This window comes from Macrobrachium nipponense, chromosome 6, assembly GCF_015104395.2.
Source record: "Macrobrachium nipponense isolate FS-2020 chromosome 6, ASM1510439v2, whole genome shotgun sequence".
In the NCBI taxonomy this organism is placed as follows: domain Eukaryota; kingdom Metazoa; phylum Arthropoda; class Malacostraca; order Decapoda; family Palaemonidae; genus Macrobrachium; species Macrobrachium nipponense.
The window spans coordinates 57,551,093-57,571,342 of NC_061108.1; the positions used below are offsets into that span (position 1 = coordinate 57,551,093).

Genomic DNA, 20,250 nt, shown 5'->3' on the forward strand with positions numbered 1-20,250 from the left:
AGCTGTTGTAAGTCTTTACTATATCCTTCGTGTTCAACTACTGTATCCTTCGTGTTCAACAAGTAATGAAGTCCTGCTTTTACTGAATTGCTAAAGAAATTTAAAGCACCTGATACTTTCATTTTCTCAAAATGAGATGGAATTACGTGAGCTTCAGTCAGTTTGGAACAAGCTTCAGATCTTTGCCTTCCTGAAAAGATATTAAACTTTTGGCATGTTCAGTTGTCACGTCCTTTGATGGTAAATCAAATTGTTTTACCATGTCATCACTCAAATGAATGATATTACCTATCACTAGACATGACCAGAAGTTCTTTATAATACAGTGGTACCTCAACATACGAAAGGCTCAACTTACGAAAAACTCGAGATACGAAAGCAAATACGAAAAATTTTACGGCTCTACATACGAAAATTGCTAAAGTTATGAAAGGTTGTTACTGTAAAGTCCCGAGATTCGGCCGGACCACCGAGAACAATTTTAAAACTCCCGCGCCGCCAACTGAGTAAACTCGCCACCATCCTCCTGCTCTCCATTGGTTCCTGATGCTAGTCACCCCATAAGATCCTGCTCTCCTATTGGTCAGCATCTACCCCTTGTGCTTTAAGTATTCTATTGGTAAAGGATGCTGTATAAATTGAAAAACTTATTCATGCAATACATTTAATAAAAAAAAAACAGGTAAAGATAGAATAAAGAATAGAAATGAATGGTTATTATACTGTTTGGTAGTTTCAGTAGTTGAAGAGAGATAATAAAAATTTATGGCTTACTGTGTACTAGGAAAAGTGATTGCTTGGCGATCTGTTCGATACTCGTAAGTGCTGGATGTAACAGAAGTTTTGGAAGCTTTTTTTTTTTTTTTTTTTTTTTTTTTTTTATATAGTTAATGGTTACTTAATAATTTATTTGAAATGAGTACATGCAATACATTTAATAAAAAAAATTGTGAATTAGATATCATAAAATATAAAATAAATCAGACTGCTATCATCGAAGCCAACAAATACGTATTTTTCAGAATTCTTCTTCTGTTTTAATATTACGTTACGTATATGTTTCATTATAGCTGTCAGTAACTCGGTATCTCTAGGTAAAGATAGGAATAAAAGAATAGAAATACTGGTTATTATACTGTTTGGCAGTTTCATAGTTGAAGAAGAGATACTAATGAAATTTTATGGCTTACTGTGTCCTAGGAAAAGTGATTGCTTGGCATTCGTTTGGTACTCGTAAGAGCTGAATGTAAACAAACGATTGGAAGTTTTTTTTTTTTTTTTTTTTTTTTTTTTTGTGTATTGTAGTTAATTGGATTAATTACTTAATTTATTTGAAATGAGTACATACTGATTATTTATACATTTTATTGGCATATTCTAAGCTTTTAGCTTCTTAGGTTTAGATGTCAGAATAAAAAAAACACAGACTAGGCTACAGTAGCAACCGCTAACATAGGCTAGGCTTATTGCTAAGGGACATATGCTAAAGTCCTAATATATGCAGTAAAAATGGGGTTGAACATTACATGCAGTTGAATATTACTCAAGTATGTACAGTATTTTGCCTTTTTGGAGTCATATTTCTTCCGTCGGATCGGCGTCGTAACCTAGAACTGTGTTGTTCGTAGGCCTGGAAATATAATTTTACTTACTGGGGTGGGTTTTTTTGTAGGGCTTGGAACGGATTAGGCATTTTACATGTAAAATGCGGTTCAAGATACGAAAAACTCATGATACGAAGGCCGCCTCGGAACGGATTAATTTCGTATCTCGAGGTACCACTGTATGTGGTACATCATGCATGAAGTAAAGAAATTGTTCTTCGCTGATAGGATGAGCTAACTTATCAACAATTTTACAGTTCCGGGCACAAATAATGCCAAAACTCTTTAGAAAGGCCCGAGTTACACTCGCCATGTTTGATGTGATGGCACTAAAATGCAATCCAATGTCATGTGCTCATTGCAAATATCATCCAAAACCAAAGGTTTTAGTTTCCCCCCGTGACAGCTCTGGTGTGACACTGTCAGACAGAAGCAAGATGGCGCCCATTGGTCAGTGAAGTCGCCTGGGTGGTTCTGAGCATGGCCAAACTCTCTCTATATACAGCTCTGATATTGACATCTCTTCTAACTCTATTCTCACCTGATTCCTAGTATTTTTCTTAAAGCTTCAGCCCAAAATCACCAAAATTTTTAGATATATTTAGTTTTACTGTCATATAGCAATAAAGACTTGTGTACTATAATCTTCCTTTTGTTAATAATTTCTGCCTCTGAAGATTTACAGATTTTATTCAACCTGCCAACTGTCTGATTTGCTCTGTTTGGACTTTCACAGAATTCCAATACAAGAGAACATGTATTGAACATATGCTTTCCTGAAATTCCTGTCATGCATACTCTGTCCTGATAGAATTGGTTTGACATAAAGAATTTATATTATCTGTTTGAATAGAAGTACGTACTAGAATAGATGGTAAAAATACAGAAACCTTGGAAGTCAGTCGAGACTTGGGATATACTAATATAGAACAGACTAAAAGCCATAAGAAGGTAAAGGTAGCATAATTCAGGGAAGAGACAGAGTTTAAAAGAATGTGTTAAGTCCAGATAAAGTTAGACAAAGATTAAGAGATAATAGAATATTTGGACAACCTGGTTGTTAGAGTTGACAGAGCCCCATATTCAGGGAGTGGCACTGGTGTTGGGGTTGCCTACAAAATTATTAATGAAATGTCCAAGGTTAAAAATAAAGACGACAATACCTGTCAAAAGGAGAGGTGGGCCAACAATAGAAGCAGAGTAAGGGCAATACTGGGCGGGACATTTTTGTGACGTCACAGAGGAGGTATGAAGGGAGATAATTTCACTGAGACACAGTGGTACCTTACCTGACAGTTAGGCAATCTGCCCTCCAAGCAACAAAATCCATTGCATAACAAAGATTTACTTATAGCCTACACAACACCCTGCAGTCAAAGCCAAATTGCACTGCTTACAGTGTACAGTGTAATATAAATAAGTAATTCTGTTTTGAATAGTTCGGGAAAAAGATTTAGACAATTGTCCAAATGCCAGTTAACTACTTGTTCCCCATTTATCGATCAGGAACGAAGGTTTCGGGGGTCACGTCACAGCAACGAGAGTTATGGTCGGCAGTGAGAAGGTGTCTGTCTTCAAGGAAGGTCACTGATACGTTTAGAAGATACATTGTTGGATCCGGTGTTTCGCCGTTGAGTTGGAGCAAATAATTCCGTTCCCATCTGATGGTTGTGGCTGTATGAGAAGCAGCGTTGGCCCTCTCGAGTTACGTTGGTGTGGCCTGTTTAGATGCGGGAATATCAGAATTGGGGCTTCATTCCTGGATTGTGATTTCCAGGCGTATCTTCGTATCGGTGGCTGAAGAAGAACCTCTCGCTCAAGAAATGGTTTTCCAATACTCCCTATTCACTCGGAGACCTCTAGAACTGCTTGTTTGAACGTCAGCTAAGTTTTGTTTTATTATATTTATTAATTATTTTTCCATGAATATTATCTGAGCTCTTAGATACCGGTTGTATCTGCAAGTGTTGGTTATTTAAGCATAATAAAAGTGCTTTGAAGAGTTGTTTTGTGTGTTATTCTCCTCCTCATAATTAAACCTGTTTTTAAATATGTGCTTGCGGTAGTTCAGGATGTGGACATCGTAACATATTTGGGGGCCTGTCCGGGATCTTTGAATTTCAATTTGAACAAAACAGGTTTAAATGAGGAGTTTATTTAATTGTTGTAGGTTTGAGTGAGGTCATTTATTTGTTGTTTTATAGCCATTGTAACCAATCATGTCTGAGTCTGAAACAGAGTATTTAGAAAGTGACTTTGACGTAAAGAAATTTCTGTCGTCCTTACCGGGGGTTGCAGCTTTTCAAAGTCTGTGTAAAAGAGAACTTGTGTTAATTGCTAATTATCTAGACATAGGTTTTACTACGGATATGAAAAAGGATGATTTGATAAAGGGTTTGATAGGACACTTGGGTATTGTAGAGGAGAAGGCAGAAGTTTCAGGGGTAAAGGAAAGTGATAGCATAGAAGCTTTGAAACTTAGAATAAAGCTGAGGGAGTTAGACATAGCTGCTGAACGTGAAAGAGTAGCTGCTGAACGTGTAAGAGCGGAAGAAAGGGAGAGAGAGAGGAAACTTGAGCGTGAAAGAATGGAACACGAACTGAAGTTAGAGGAAATTAAGGTAAGACACAGACAAGGTAGTGGAGATTTTGATGTAGCTAAATACATGAGATGGTTCCCCCTTTTGATGAAAATGAAGTAACTAATTATTTTTAATAACTTTTGAGAAAGTAGCGAAAGGAATGGGCTGGCCTAAGACCTCATGGTCTATATTATTACAATGTGCATTGAAAGGTAGGGCTCAAGAGGTATTTTCTAGTTTGTCTGAGGAGACGTGTGGTAATTATGACGAATTGAAAAAGTGTATTCTCAAAGCATATGAATTAGTGCCAGAGGCTTACAGGTTGAAATTTCGTAGGCTTTTTAAGACAGGAGACAGACTTATGTAGATTTTGCTCGTATAAAAGCTAAATTGCGCTCGACTATTGGTTTTGAGATCCTAAAGAAATCTGTGATTTTAAAGGGTTTAAACAACTAATATTGTTGTTGAAAGAATTTAAGAATTGTTTATCTAAGGATTTGAAGGTACACTTAGAGGAGCTTCAGGTTGAGAGTTTAGAGAAAGCTGCCATTATGGCTGACGAGTACTCACTGACGCACAAAATTTTTGAAGGGAAAAATTTGAAAAAAATTTCTTAGGGTAGAAGCAGCAGAGGGTTTTCAGGAATTGAAAGAAAAGTGGTAAGAGTAAAACTGAAAACGCAAGTGATTTGGATAAAAGTGTTGTAGCTCCAGTATTGAAAGGTAATAGTTTGCCTAGTGGGCAGAGGATGCCAATTAAGTGTTTTAACTGTGGTAAACTGGGCCATAGAAAGGCCGACTGTTGGTCCTTAAGGGACGGTAATAGAGAGCATAAACCAGTTGCTTTGGTAAGCAGGGTAAGTGCTGATAGAGAGATTAGTGCATTAAGTGAGGGTGGGAAAAGCCCTGGGTTCTCTGATTTGGAGAGATATAAGTCATTTGTGTCTTATGGTAGTGTAGCTACAGGAAGTGGTAAGGGCAGGAAAGTCTTAGTTAGTTCTCAGGAGATACAGGGGCCCTACAGTCATTGATTTTGAAAAGGGCATTGCCTGAAGGTTTCGAGTATGAGGGTAAGGAAAAGGTATTGATTAAGAGTTTTCCAAAAGAGATAATCTCTTGTCCGTATGAGACTGTGGTTCTGCAGTCTGATTATGCAACGGGACCGGTTAGGGTTGCCCGTTGTGGAAGAAATTCCCTGTAGAGTAGAGATTTAATATTGGCCAATGATATTGGTGGTAATAGGGTTTTAAGTAACCCACACGGTTACTTAGCTATCCTCAGTTTTGTGCAAGCACGGAGAGCTTGGAAGGAGAATTTCCTGGTATTTTTCCTGTGGTGTGCTATCACACGGTCAATGCGGAAAGTGGAAGCTAGTAGGGATTCTAAGATTGACTTCTCGAAGTGTTTTTCTGGGAAAATTTGGTGATTGTTCTGAACAAGGTAAGGTTTTAGCTGTATCTAGAGAGAAATTCATAAAGGATCAGGAAAATGACCTAGAGCTAGCAGAGATAGCTGCAAAGGCTTTTTCAGATAAGGAAATTGAGAACATTCCAGTTATTATGTCGAAAATGGATTATTGATGAGAAAATTTAGAGCCTCTAGGTTGCTGCCGCCTGAAGAATGGAAAGTTAATTACCAATAGTCGTTCCTCCAAATTACAGACCCTCTATTTTACATTTAGCACATCAGAATCCATTTAGTGGCCATTTCGGAATCAATAAAACGTTTTTTACAAATTGAACTAAACACTTTTATTGGCCTGGGATTCATTCTGATGTTAAAGTATTTTGTAAGACTTGCCATGTGTGTCAAATGATCGGAAAACCGAACCAAAAGTTGACTAAAGCTCCCCTTGAACCCATACCAGCCATGGAAGAACCATTCCATAGGGTAATAGTGGACATTGTTGGTCCCATTGCCAAAGTCAAAAGGTGGAAATCAGTATATAACTTACGATCATGGACAGATCCACTAGGTATCCTGAGGCCATTCCGTTGCGAATGTCTGCTCTAAGAATATTGTAAATGGGATGTTACAATTTTTCACTGGGTTTGGATTGCCTAAAGAGGTTCAGTCGGACCAGGGTTCAAATTTCTTGAGCAATATATTTAGACAGGCAATGCAGAAACTAGGAATCAGGCAGGTAACTTCATCAGCGTACCATCCTCAGAGACAAGGGGCTGTAGAAAGGTACCATCAAACCTTGAAGACCATGTTGAGAAAATTTTGTTTGAGAACAAAAGCGATTGGGATAAAAGTCTGCCCTTCCTTCTGTTTGCCTCCAGAGAAATCCCTAATGAGTCGTTAGGGTTTTCCCCTTTCGAGTTAGTATTTTGTCATCAGGTTAGAGGACCTTTAAAATTGATTAAAGATCAGTGGATTAATAATGTTGAAGATTCTAATTTGTTGGACTATGTTTCAGATTCCAGGGAAAGAATCAGGAAAACGTGGGACATAGCAAGAGATAACTTAATGGAAGCACAGCAGAAGATGAAAAAACAAAAGGGATTTTGACGAAGGAAAAATCTAATTTCTGGGTGATTGGCTCGTGTCGCCCTATGAAAGTAATCCTTAATATCATCTTTCTAGGTAAAATTAATCCTAAAATTACCATAGAAAAAACAAAATTAAGAAAATGTCAGTAAGACTGACTCGCTCACTCTTAAAAAGAAGTGTCGGTATGATATAGGGGCGAGTGTGGAACACTACCACGAGACAAACACCAATTAGAACTTCCCTATCAGAATCCCCCTCCTAGAGAGCTGATACCAACGGGGCGATGCAGCCTCTACTACTACTACTAGAGGACGCCACGGACAGCAGCGCCCCTAGCGGTCCATCCTTAATTAAAACATAATTACATCTGTCCTGCAAGGGGGGAAAACAAACCATAAAAAGGGTGGGATGGTTTTTTCATAGGGCGACACGAGCCAATCACCCAGAAATAGATTTTTCCTTCGTCAAAATCCCTTTTCTGGGCTAGCTCGTGTCGGCCTATGAAAGAGTACCAGAGAAACAGACAAGATGGAAAAGGAAAAAATGAAAAACATATGAAAATGATGGATATAATATAAGTAAATCAAATACAGCATACAAATAATAGTACGTAAACTAACTTATTACAGTAATCAATAACAGAATGTTAGTAAACTTAAAGTACTTAAATGGTAGTAACAAAAATCATAAATATGCATGTAAAATAAGGAAATGTTTGAATTTACTTATTAGGACATATAGTACAATTATATCATACATGTGTCCTACCTAGCATAAAAATAAGGGTAGGTACACTCAATTCCATCATTAATACAAATAAAACAAGTAATTCAATATATACAAACACATTGTGACTGAAGTTATCACAAGTTAAATGGAAATTTACACAAACATATGTGGCCTAACCTAGCATAAAAATAAGGTTAGGACCACTGGGGTACATATCAGTACCCCCCATGTGGTTGTCCCTAGCAAAAAATAAGGGACAAACCACTATAACACACAACGGCTAAGGCTATATGATGAGTAGCCTGGTGATAGGTTGAGGCATGTTGGTTGAAGTAGGTAGAAAGGAGACCTGGATCAATACTACAACTACTAAGTCAGTATCAGGGGAAACTATGTTTTCCCTGCTGCTACTGCTGAAAACTTTAAAAAAGATTCCAAGGACTTTAAATAATGCCGTTTAAAGACTGTCGGGGATTTCCATCCAGTATACTTCCTAAGATCCTCAAAGTTCATATGTTGGAAATAGTTAATAGAGGTGGCTACTCCCCTGATATCATGTGCTCTTGGGAATGACTCAGGGTTGGCTTGTTTAATGAAGTAAAGGATTTGTTGCCTAATACCTTTAACTGACAAAGTACCACCTTTTTCTCTCATGAAGAGAGCACCCGAGGATCTAGAAGAAGTACGAGATAGAAAGGCTCTAAGGGTTGATACTGGGCAGAGAGAAGGATCCTGTGGAAGTGGGATAACCTTCCAAGGAGCCCACCTTGCCAGAGGATCTTCATTTTTGGCTAAAAAGCTACGATCCGGAGCAAGTAGAACTTCTCCTGATGGGAGGATTCCACATGACCCGCATCTCTGGATAGAGCCGACAGTTCTGAAATTCTTGCTCCTGAGGCTAGGCTTAATAAGAATAGAGTCTTCCTCAGGAGCATTTATGAATGTACAAGATGAGTTTGTCAGTATCTGAAGCATCGGTTTGAGAACATCATTCAAGAAACCAATGGAAACTTGTAGTAGGCCTCTGAGAAGGTCTAAGTCTGCACAGGCTTTAGGGATAGATGTGATAGTTAAGATTCAGTTTAAATCTATCTGAAAACCTACTTGAAAGATTTTCTTCAAAGCCGACTTGTGAGTGGTAATCGTGCTAGCTGCTAAACCTTTTTCAAATAAAGATCTGAAAAAGGATATAGCCAAATTAACTGTCATGGTTGTAGTGTTCGATTCTCTCAAGAAAGATGCTAATTTCTTAACAGCTGAGTCATATTGTCTGATGGTTGACTCCCTCTTATCTGATTCCAGGAAGAGAATATTCTGTGGATCAATGTTAGCATCTTTATTAGCCGCAAACTTCATGAAGGTCCATAAAGTTATGGGTCTGGGAGAGTTCCTGAGGAAGCGAACACAGTCCTCATTTGTACTGATTGTGATAGTTTGGGATTGGGGATCCGTTGAGGTCGGAGACCCAATTCCAAGAGAAGTGGATACCAGTTGCTCTTGGGCCAGTCCGGTGCAATCAGAGCTACTATCCCTTTGAAAGACCTTAGTTTGTCTAGGACTTTCAGGAGAAGATTCACTGGAGGAAAAACGTAAATTCTCCTCCACTGATTCCCAATCCACGACAGGGCGTCCGTGGCATAAGCCAGAGGGTCCAGGTTGGGGCCACATAGCAAGGGAGCTTGTGGTTCGCTTGTTGAGGCGAAGAGATCCACTTGGAGACCTGGGACTTTCCGGCTTACCCACTGGAATGACCCGTCGTCCAGAGACCACTCTGATTCCAGAGGAACTGACCGGGACAGGGCGTCTGCTATCACATTCCTTACTCCTGCAGGTGAGTGGCAGACAGATGCCATTTGTGTTTGTTTGCTAATGCAAAGATGGCTATCATGACATGATTCACATGCTTGGATTTGGACCCTCCTCTGTTGATGCAATGAACTACCACTGCACTGTCCAAAACTAGCCTTAGATGAGACTTCTTCGGGGGAAGCAGTCTCTTCAGAGTAAGAAATACTGCCATTGCTTCCAACACGTTTATGTGGAGCTGCGAAATTTGAACTGACCAAGTCCCCTGAACCTGTTTGAACTGAGAGTATCCCCCCCACCCGGACAGGGATGCATCCGTGTGAATGGTTAACACTGGGAGGGGATATTGAAGGGGTACTTTTTTGGCTAAGTTCTTTACTTTTGACCAAGGCCGTAGTTGGTTGCGGAGGATCTGTGGGATTACTGACAACTTGTCTCGATATTTGGAGTTTGCTCTTGACCGCCAAATTCGATTTATATCTTTCAGCCTTTGCTTTCAGAAGATATCTGTTACTGAAGCAAACTGAAGAGACCCTAGGATTCTCTCCTGGTTTCTTCTTGACGTTTGTTTGCACTTGAGAAATTGCCTGACAGATTTTGCTATTTCCTTCCGTTTGGCTACTGGAATTGATAGATTGTGGGAGGACAAATCCCACTGGATTCCCAGCCACTGAAAACGAGATTCCGGAACAAGTCTGGATTTCGTTTTGTTTATCTGGAACCCCAGATGTTCCAGAAAGTGAACTACCTTTTTGGTAGCTTTGAGACATTCCTCGACTGTTGGTGCCCAGATTAACCAATCGTCGAGGTATGCCGCTACCATGATTCCTGAGCTCTCAATTGTTGTACAACCACTTCTGCTATCTTTGTGAATACCCTGGGGGCTACATTCAGACCGAAGGGCATCACTTTGAATGAGAATGTCTGATTTCCTAGCCTGAATCCTAGGAATGGGCGGAAGTGCCTGGCTATATGGATATGAATAATATGCGTCTGTAAGATCGATGGAGCATGTACGGCTCCACGCGGCAGTAAGGTCCTTACTTGCGAGAGGGTAGCATCTTGAACTTGTCGCAGCGAATGAAAGAGTTTAGCTTTGACAGTCTAAGATTACCCTTCTTTTTGTTGAGCCTTTCTTTGGCACGCTGAATAAGCGACCTTGAAATTTTAGATGCTTGACTCTCGCAATAGCTCCTTTCTGAAGGAGTTCTTCCGCGTAATCTATCATTCCCCTCTGACGTAGCTGATGGAATGATTTGATTGGAGGAGGATCTTGGATCCATCTCCAGCCTAATCCTTTGGACACTATGCTCTGTGCCCAACTGCTGAACCCCACCTGTGGCGGAAAAGGAAACAGCCTCCCTCCTACCTGGAGAACCTCATTGCTGATGGGCGGGTTTGGCCACCACGCCCTCCTCTGAACTGTTTACTCCTTGCACCCCTTTCCTTGCGCCACGGTGAGAAAGTAACCTCTAGCCCTACCACCCTCGATTGAGAGTAGCCTTGAACCTCATAAGCAGGGTTTAAAGAAGGCAGGCGAGATGGCATAGGAGGTTCGAAGGCTGGGATTGCTGGGGCACCAGGAGGAACGGCTGAGTTTGTTTAGCTGTAGCAGGTTGTCCTTGTTGGGTGACTGGGACCAGCCTGCACAAACTGCTGCTGAGCTGAAGTTTTTTGTATGGCTGGAATCTCTTACCATCCTTCTTTGGTTTTCTTGCCAGCAGTAGGAACGGATTCCTGTTTCCTCTTAGAGGAATGCCCCACCTAGCTCTAAGGCTCTGGTTGAGTCTAGCAGCTTCGTGATGAACTTCGTTCACTGCTGACTCTGGGAAGAGATCCGCTCCCCACATGCTGGCAGATAAGAGTCATATTGGAGGCTCGTGCCTGATAGTACACTCTTGAAGAACATGCTTCCGACAGTTTCTTCCTGGCTTGGAAGAAGTCAAAAGCGTCTAGCAAAACCGTGTGAAATTGTGATTTCGCTAAGATCTTAAATAGCGGTTCGTTCGCATAAGTCAGAGCAGCCATTTCCGTGATTATGATAGAGTTAAGGGACCTGCCAAACCTAGTCCGCGCATCGAACTCTGCCTGGATTAGGGAGTCCGGCAGCCTAGGCAACTTCTCACCGAACTGGTCCATAGCGCAGTCCGGCTTGAGTTTACCCTGCGTGAAAGTAGCAGGCAGGTTTTCCCATAACTCTCCGAAGGCGGGAAAGAGTGGAGAAGTGGACTCCGACTCTCTCAACTGCGGAAGGGGCTCATCCTTGAGGACTGCCTGAAGAGCCTTCTCCACCAATTTCGTGGCGAACGGAAGAGAGACCTCCTCTTCCGTGCGAAAATAGTGAATGGGCCTCTTTATAGGCCTGGAGTTTAGTATTCGTACACTCCCAGTCCCTCAAGGCAGTGAACCCATTCCCGTTGGGCGTGGTCTCTACTGTAGGACAGACTCCTTCGAGATCTTGTCCTCCCGTTGTAAGAGCCCGTTGGTGTCAGCCTAGCATACCCGATGAAAGGCTGTGACAGACCCGGAGGATAGAACTCGAAGTCCTCAATCCTTCGAGTGCCAAACTCCGGGATCGAAATCATCCCGTCCTTAAAGGGAGCGTAGGCCGCTACTCTCCATGGATTCTCCATAGAGAAAGCTGGCAGAGAGTCGTAAGACGGGAGTTGGATGATCCCAGTGCTAGAATGCAGGGGATACTGGGGGAGGAGCCTGGGATAGCCCAGAACATCCGATCCTCAGTCTCTCTACTCTATTCGAGAGTTCTTGGACGGTCTGTCCAGTGAGACAGAGTGCTCGACAATTGTGCGAACATCTGCTCAAAGCGGGTTGTCCCAAGCTGAGATTTTGAGAACCCACCATCACTCCTACCTGCTCCATCATTCCTGGTGAGACAGGAGAAGGAACGCAGGAGCTGGTGCTTGCTACCCTGCCGGCATAGCCGGAGAGGGGGCAACGGAGGCGGGAGAAGGCAACGACTCGGAGGTAGCGCGAGCTTTTCCTCCTTCGAAGCCTTGCCTCTAGAACTCTTCGACTGGGAAGAGCTTGGCTTAGCCTTCACCGCGTCGGCGTAAGAAGTCCGATGACTTCCTAGCCGAAGAAGACGAAGACGACTTTCTAGAAGTCGACTTAGACAGAGTCTCGGTTCTCTCTTTCCCTTCTCCTTGGGAGGTACAGAGAGAGCGGGAGTGCGGCTAGGGATCTCAGATCCCGAAAGCCTTGGAAAGATGCGGAAGAAGAAGGACAGGAGAAGATCCAGGAGCGTCCAAGGAAAGACCTTGGGCGCCCGACAAACCTACCTCAACCAACAAACCCTCACTCACTACCGCCATCGGCTCGAGGTTCAGATCCAGGCCGGCGACGTCCGGGACTGGCTCCTGGGCGGCTACGAGCCCCAACGACTGCTGAAGATCTTGCTGGATGGCGGCTATTACGGGGGCGGCGGACAAGGGATCGACGTAGCCCGTCGACTTGCCCGCAGGGAAGATCTGGATGGCCAGCTTTTTGTCCAGAATGTAGGGCTGGCCCTTGGCGCGGTTCTTTCCAAAGCCACCTACCCACGCTTTTCAGAGTGGCGAGGGCGACTTCCCTCACCCCGCTAGCCTGAAAGAAAGGCTGAATTAGCTACCAATTGCGGACAGGTTAACAACTTACGAACTAAAAGTGTTAGTAAATTGATAACTAGTTTTTTATAATGGTCCTACCCCCATCAACCATCTGACCGACCATGGTCGTAGCAAAATGGTGCAGGCCTCGGGGATGCCAAACGATGAACTCGTTGAACAGGGTGGCACGGGGGCATGAGACCTGCACTCATCGTGTCCGCAGGGGTCATGTAACGTCGCATTGCAAGCGAGGACCTGACAGTTGGTAGCCTGTAAGTAGAAACGTACATGAGTACAGAGTAATACTTACAGTCTAACATATGCTCCGCTGGTGCCGGAGCGATAAAGTTAGATGAAACCAGAGCCCTGCTAAAATACGTGTGGTAACCATGTTGGAAGAAAGTCTATGGCTCCGCCAGTGGCGGAGGCACAAAAATCAACCAACTAGGAGTGGTGGTAAAGGAAACCACAACGTAAAATGGCGGGGATGGTTGATACATAATAGTAAAAAAGGAAAACACCATTCATTGTAAAACATCTTAAATTAGGGTATATATCCTTAACATAGTACAGTAATAACATCAAAACCAACTTCTCTCCACCCGTCTACTAGAAGAGTGCGTAGGTAAGGGTAAGCTCCCTTCCGGTAGCGGGGGAGAGATATAAGGATATAGTAGGCAAGCAAACGACCATCCATAGTACCCACCCTACCCGCTAGTGGAGCCAATAACCTATCACCAAAGGGGCCCCGGCTGCGACGGAAGGCTCCTTTCGTATCGTAAGGGAGGTGGCTGAGTAATGGGTATGGGGGGAAGGAGGTCCCGGTGAAACACGGAGCGGGAGCGAGGAAGGGGGAAGGGATGGCCTACTCCTCCCCACCTCAACCTACTACCCGTATGGAGACCCGGTACCTCCTAGTGGTCGCCCTAAACCCCCTGCTGGCGGAACCTCCCGGCACCTCCGGAATGAGAGAGAAGGCAAAGAGGTGTATGACAATCCAGGGGTCCCCCAGCTCCTCCCTACATCAGAGAGGGAGGGAAGGGGCAGGGTGAGGTGCTATGGAACACGTGACTCTAAGTGGCCTAGGCCGCGATCACCACAACCGTGGTAGGGCCACGTGAACCAAGCTGTACCAATACATGGAACAAGCACCTAGGCTAGCCTAACACCCTAAATAATAATAATAATAATAATAATAATAAAATACATCGAAAGGTGGAAGAGACACTTTTAGGAAAAGAGAAAGAAGCCCAGGAGGAGGCAACTATTCCAAGAAACAGTAGCCTACTCGGAGCCAGCGATAGCCGATGTAGAGCAAGAGCCGGGATGCTGGGCAGAATAAAATAATGATAGCCCTAAATACCAAGCTAAGAGAATGGTAAGAGGTGCTAACCTAGCTAAAACCCGATGTAAAACAATGACGTGAAAAAAGAAGCCCATAAGTATAAGAAGTCCCAGTATGGAGGACCGGGAATTCTTACGAGGCAGCATGGCCGCCACGAGACAACCGGGGAACCGTATATGACCTATAAAAAGGAAAATACTGGTACCCGGAAGATAAAACTATGATAAAATATTACTTATGAGTTACTTAACTTAGCCGTGGCAATTGCAGAACGTTCCATCTCAGAAAACGAGGTAAATCCACAAAAGTGAAAGCACAAGAGAAACAGCGTCAAGATGCTGGCGCTAAAAATTAAGGATGACCGCTAGGGGCGCTGCTGTCCGTGGCGTCCTCTAGTAGTAGTAGTAAGGAGGCTGCATCGCCCGTTGGTATCAGCTCTCTCTTAGGGGATTCTGATAGGGAAGTTTCTAATTGGTGTTTTGTCTCGTGGTAGTGTTCCACACTCGCCCTATATCATACCGACACTTCTTTTTAAGAGTGAGCGAGTCAGTCTTACTGACATTTTCTTAATTTTGTTTTTTCTCTGGTAATTTTAGGATAATTTTTACCTAGAAAGATGATATTAAAGGATTACTTTTCATAGGCCGACACGAGCTGAGCCCAGAAAATACTATGATTTAGGAGCCAAAAAAGTTGACTACAAACCATGATGAGGTATTGTATTCCTTCCAGTAGCAGGTCAGCCATTACATGCTAAGTTTTCTGGGCCTTACATAATAGGAAAAAGGTAGGAAATACGGATTATGTTGTTTCTTACTCCAGATAGGAGGAAGGAAAAAGAGGTTATGCCATGTTTAATGTTAAAGCCATATTTTTTCAAGGACGCCAAAGCCAGTCTTGTTGAACATAAAGTTAAATAATAATAGTAATCAAGAGAAACTTAAACTTGAGACTGAGGTTGAAGACTGGCCTATTTCAAATTCAGATGCTTTAAGGAATTTGAAGAATAAATTGGTTCATCTTGAGGAAAGGAGAACGTCATTCCGGATGCATTGTCAAGAATGTGACTTGCTATATTTTTTGACCTAATATTTGTTGGATGCAAAATATATATTACATATATATTTTTTCCTTTTTTTTAGGGGGGAGGTGTATAAATAAGTAATTATCTGTTTTGAATAGTTCGGGAAAAAGATTTAGACAATTGTCCAAATGCCAGTTAACTACTTGTTCCCCATTTATCGATCAGGAACGAAGGTTTCGGGGGTCACGTCACAGCAACGAGAGTTATGGTCGGCAGTGAGAAGGTGTCTGTCTTCAAGGAAGGTCACTGATACGTTTAGAAGATACATTGTTGGATCCGGTGTTTCGCCGTTGAGTTGGAGCAAATAATTCCGTTCCCATCTGATGGTTGTGGCTGTATGAGAAGCAGCGTTGGCCCTCTCGAGTTACGTTGGTGTGGCCTGTTTAGATGCGGGAATATCAGAATTGGGGCTTCATTCCTGGATTGTGATTTCCAGGCGTATCTTCGTATCGGTGGCTGAAGAAGAACCTCTCGCTCAAGAAATGGTTTTCCAATACTCCCTATTCACTCGGAGACCTCTAGAACTGCTTGTTTGAACGTCAGCTAAGTTTTGTTTTATTATATTTATTAATTATTTTTCCATGAATATTATCTGAGCTCTTAGATACCGGTTGTATCTGCAAGTGTTGGTTATTTAAGCATAATAAAAGTGCTTTGAAGAGTTGTTTTGTGTGTAATTCTCCTCCTCATAATTAAACCTGTTTTTAAATATGTGCTTGCGGTAGTTCAGGATGTGGACATCGTAACAACAGCAATCTGCATGAAGTAATTAATAGCCTCATCTAACTGGTATTTGAAGTTATCATTCTATGTAAAATATGAACTTATCATTCAATTACAGAGATATACATGGCTGCTAATATTTTTCTAAGAAACTTTGTATTTCCCACCAAAACCTTTTCTCAATGAACAAGGATCCTCTGTTGTCTATGTCTACTACTTTTCTTCCTGGCTTGCAGTCATCTCCAACCTTATTTGGCCTTCTGACGACTTAACCTGTATTGCACTACAATCACCGAAACTAACAAAGAATACAAAACAGTTTAGTGGTGTTGTGCACTGAACGACAGCTATGAGTAAACTAAGTGATTACTCTTGGTTTCAAATGGGACCCACACACCTGGATGCACCTAATCCCACAAGTTTTAGCCACTTGTCTTTGTCCATTTCTAAACTGCAAAATTTTGTTATTAGAGAGGATTTTTCTTTGGACAAAACCGCCTCTTATCATAATTGTTCATTAAGTCAGGCGTCCTTGAACCGTGATATAAATGTATATCCATACAAAATAATATTTGTACTCTCACAGAAACATGACAAATTTTCTAAGACAATTTGTATTTTTCATAGCTACAAACCTGAGGTCTTAACAATAGGATAATTTTCTAGCGCCTAGCTGGATCCGGTAAAAAAGTAGATGAAAGCAAGGAATCTTGTGGTATCTGGCAATGCATGCGTAGATCGGGTGAAGAGTGGTCAAACGCTGAACATCTACGCCAGTCTTTCCCAACACAGGATGACTTACGCGAACAAACCCTTGGTCTTAACAATAGGATAAGACTCATACTTGGAGGGAGGTAGTATATAAGACATCCTAGACCAGCTGGGGGCCTACCCACCAGTCCAGCTCTCAAAAGAAATGGTTCTTGGAGAGGGACTGAAGCCCGTTGAGAAGCTAGATACACTAAAATCTAACCACTCAGAACCTGAGTGACGAAACAATGATATATGGGATAACCATTGTATAGGGAACCAAAGAAAAACTTTGACTGTCCAAAAAAACAAACCAGGGCACTAGGGTTTGTAGTACTCCCAACTCCTCCTTGCCCAGGAGCGGAGCCTATGCTACTAAATAGTAGGTAATATATTGAATACTGCACAACCACACTACCAGTATGACTACCTCACCCACCTGTATCAGACCAGTCCAGCAAATGACGTGCCTATTCCTTAAACCACCCGAAGGAAGAAGGAAAGGTACAAGAGAAAGGAGGAGGCCAGCCAGCTCACTCTTTCTCTCATCCACACAATCATCTTAGGTAAGATACAAAGGTGCCCCGTTAAGGGCAACTATGAGTTACACAACCTGTTGGGCAGCCACCACAGGACCCAGGGAAAATGTGTCCATAGATCTGTGGGCAACATCCTTAAGATAGAAGGAGGTGAACGTGGACTGGCGTAACCGAGTACCAGCACTTAGCACAATGTACAGCCAAGTTCTTTTTGAAAGCCAGAGAGGGACCAATACCCCTAACGTCATGTGCTCTAGCCTGCACAGACGTGGCGATGGAATATCAAGAGTCAAGTATGCCTGTCTGATGGCTTCCCGTAATCCAAAAAGAGATCGTTATTCTCGGACACCTCTTTCTTCATATGGCCTGTACTGACAAAAAGTCTAAGGTGCCGAGGTCCTTTTTTTTAAGATAGCAGCAACGCAGGGCCCGGACAGGGCACAACAAAAACTCTTGAGCATCACCATCCACAAAGTCAGTCAGTGAGGGAATGGAGAACGAAGCGAACCTGTCATCATGCACCGAGGGATTTTGGGTCTTAGCCACGAATTACGGAACAAATTCGAAGGACACTGACTTCCAACCCCTGGTGTGCTTCACCTCATAACTCAGACCATGGATCTCCTACCCGTTTGAAAGATGCCAAAGCCAAAAGGAAAACTGTCTTAAGCGTCAGGTTCCTATCAGATGAGCGGCGCAAGGGCTCATATGGACTCTTAGTGAAGCTCTTAACCACCAAGGAAACTTCCCACGTTGGGGGCTTGAGCTCTCTAGAAGACGACTGCTCAAACCCCTTAACTAGCAGGGAAAGTTCCCAGGAAGCAATGTCGATACCCTTAAGGCGTAACACCAAACTCAAAGCCGCCCTGTAGCCTTTAATAGCAGACACAGACAAACGTTTCTCGTCTCTGAGGAAGGTTAAAAAGTCTGCTATTCGCTGAATAGAGGTCGCGAGTGGAGTAAAACCCCATTTACGACACCAATCACAGTAGATTGCCCATTTGCCTTGGTAAACTGCGGATGTTGACTTCCTAAGACATGTGCCCAGCTGACTTCTGACAAAAGCCTCTAGCTCGGAGGAGATAATTGATAGCCTCCAACCGTGAAGAGACAGGGATTCTATTGACTGGTGGAACCTTTTCTGCATGGGCCTGACACGGCAGGAATGTCGCCAAGGCGGAATCTCCCTCGGAATCTCTGACAACAACGATAGCATATCTGGAAACCATTCCGCCTGAGGCCACAGAGGGGCCACCAGAGTCATTCCGAGACCCTGTGAACCCAACAGCCTGTTCAGAACCTGACGGATCAAACAAAACGGAGGGAAGCCATACACCTCCAGGTTGTCCCAGGGATGTTGGAATGCGTCTTCTGCCAATGCCAAGGGATCTGGGACCACTGAACAGAACACTTCCAGCTTCCTGTCGTAACGTGTCTCAAAAAGGTCCAGCATGGGTCTCCCCCAAATCTGGAAAAGCCTGTCCGCCACCACTTGATGAAGGGACCCATCTGTGCCTAGGATCTGATCCTGGCAACTGAGTTTGTCCGCGACCATGTTCCGCTTCCCTGGGATATACCTGGCTGAAAGCTCTACCGAATTGCTGATTGCCCACTGGTGAAGCTCGAACGGTCAAGGCATGAAGGCTGCTGAGAAACTAGGCCTCCCTGTTTGTTCACGTAGGCTACCACTGTGGTGTTGTCCGACATGAGAACGACAGAGTGACCCTTTACCATCCCCCGAAACTCCTTCAGACCCAGGAAAGCCACCTTCAACTCCAAGACGTTGATATGCTGCTGCTTGTCCTCTAAACCCAAAATGCCTGAAGCGATGAGGCCACATAAGTGCGCTCCCCAACCTGCGAGGGAGGCGTCTGAGAACAGGAGGAGGTCCGGAGGGAGAGAATGCAGAGGAACGCCCTTCAATAGATTCTGGTCGTCCAACCACCAACGAAGGTCTTCTCTCACTTTCAGAGACAGTGGGACCCTAAACAGGGAGAGTCCCCCCCGCCGGAGACCAGAATTCTCCCAGTCTCCATTGCAGAGACCAAAGATGAAGATGCCCAAGAGGGACCAGCTTCTCCAGGGAAGATAACACTCCCAGAAGAACCTGCCACTGATGAGCCGACTGATGCGACTTTGAGAGGAAGTTGCACGCCACAGCCTGCAACTTCTCCAATCTCTGATCAGACGGGTTGAAAACTCTCGCCACTGTCGTATCGATGACCATGCCCAGGTATCTGAGATCCTCCTTGAGTGGGTACGAGATTCAACTTTTCCTGGTTGACTAATATGCCCAGGTCCAGACAGAACCAATGAAGACAATCCCTGTCTTGCAGCAGCTTTTCCCTGGAAACTGCCAAGACCAACCAATCGTCGAGGTAGTACCTCAGCAAACGGATCCCCTGAGCATGGGCCTAACCCATCCCCCCACTGCTCCAAAGGCCATGCCCGGCATTCCGTACAAGGATTCGTAATCATACAAAAATTGGAACAAAAATTGAACAAACCTAACTACAAGTGATGTGAGGGTCCGCTCGCTGATGAAGCCAAGAAACAAGAAACACGGGAAATTCCAGGAATTCCGGGGCACAACCAACATGATGTCGAGAAGGATCAGAAGAAGCCATAATATTATTGTAAACACACACACACACTAAAGGAACTAAACGGGCAAAAACTAAGGAAAAGCCCAAGAGAGGAAAACCCCAACTCTCGTCCAGGCGGTAAAGAAAAAGACTGGCGTAGATGTTCAGCGTTTGGCCACTCTTCATCCGATCTACGCATGCGTTGCCAGATACCACAAGATTCCTTGCTTTCATCTATTTTTTTACCGGATCCAGCTAAGTGCTAGAAAATTATCCTATTGTTAAGACCGAGGGTTTGTTCGCATATGAACAAAACTAAAATTTAGTGAGCAATGATTACAAATTCAGTGCTCCTATTATTACAATATAACAAAAAAGCTAAAAACAGTTATGGATATCAGAC

General features: G+C 43.3%; 1 protein-coding gene across 4 annotated transcripts in view; it reads left to right on the forward strand.

The window, feature by feature from the left end:
- Window positions 1–20,250, forward strand: part of LOC135216336 (ubiquitin-protein ligase E3B-like) — a 776,183-nt gene that overhangs the window by 54,906 nt on the left and 701,027 nt on the right. The window lies entirely within an intron of this gene.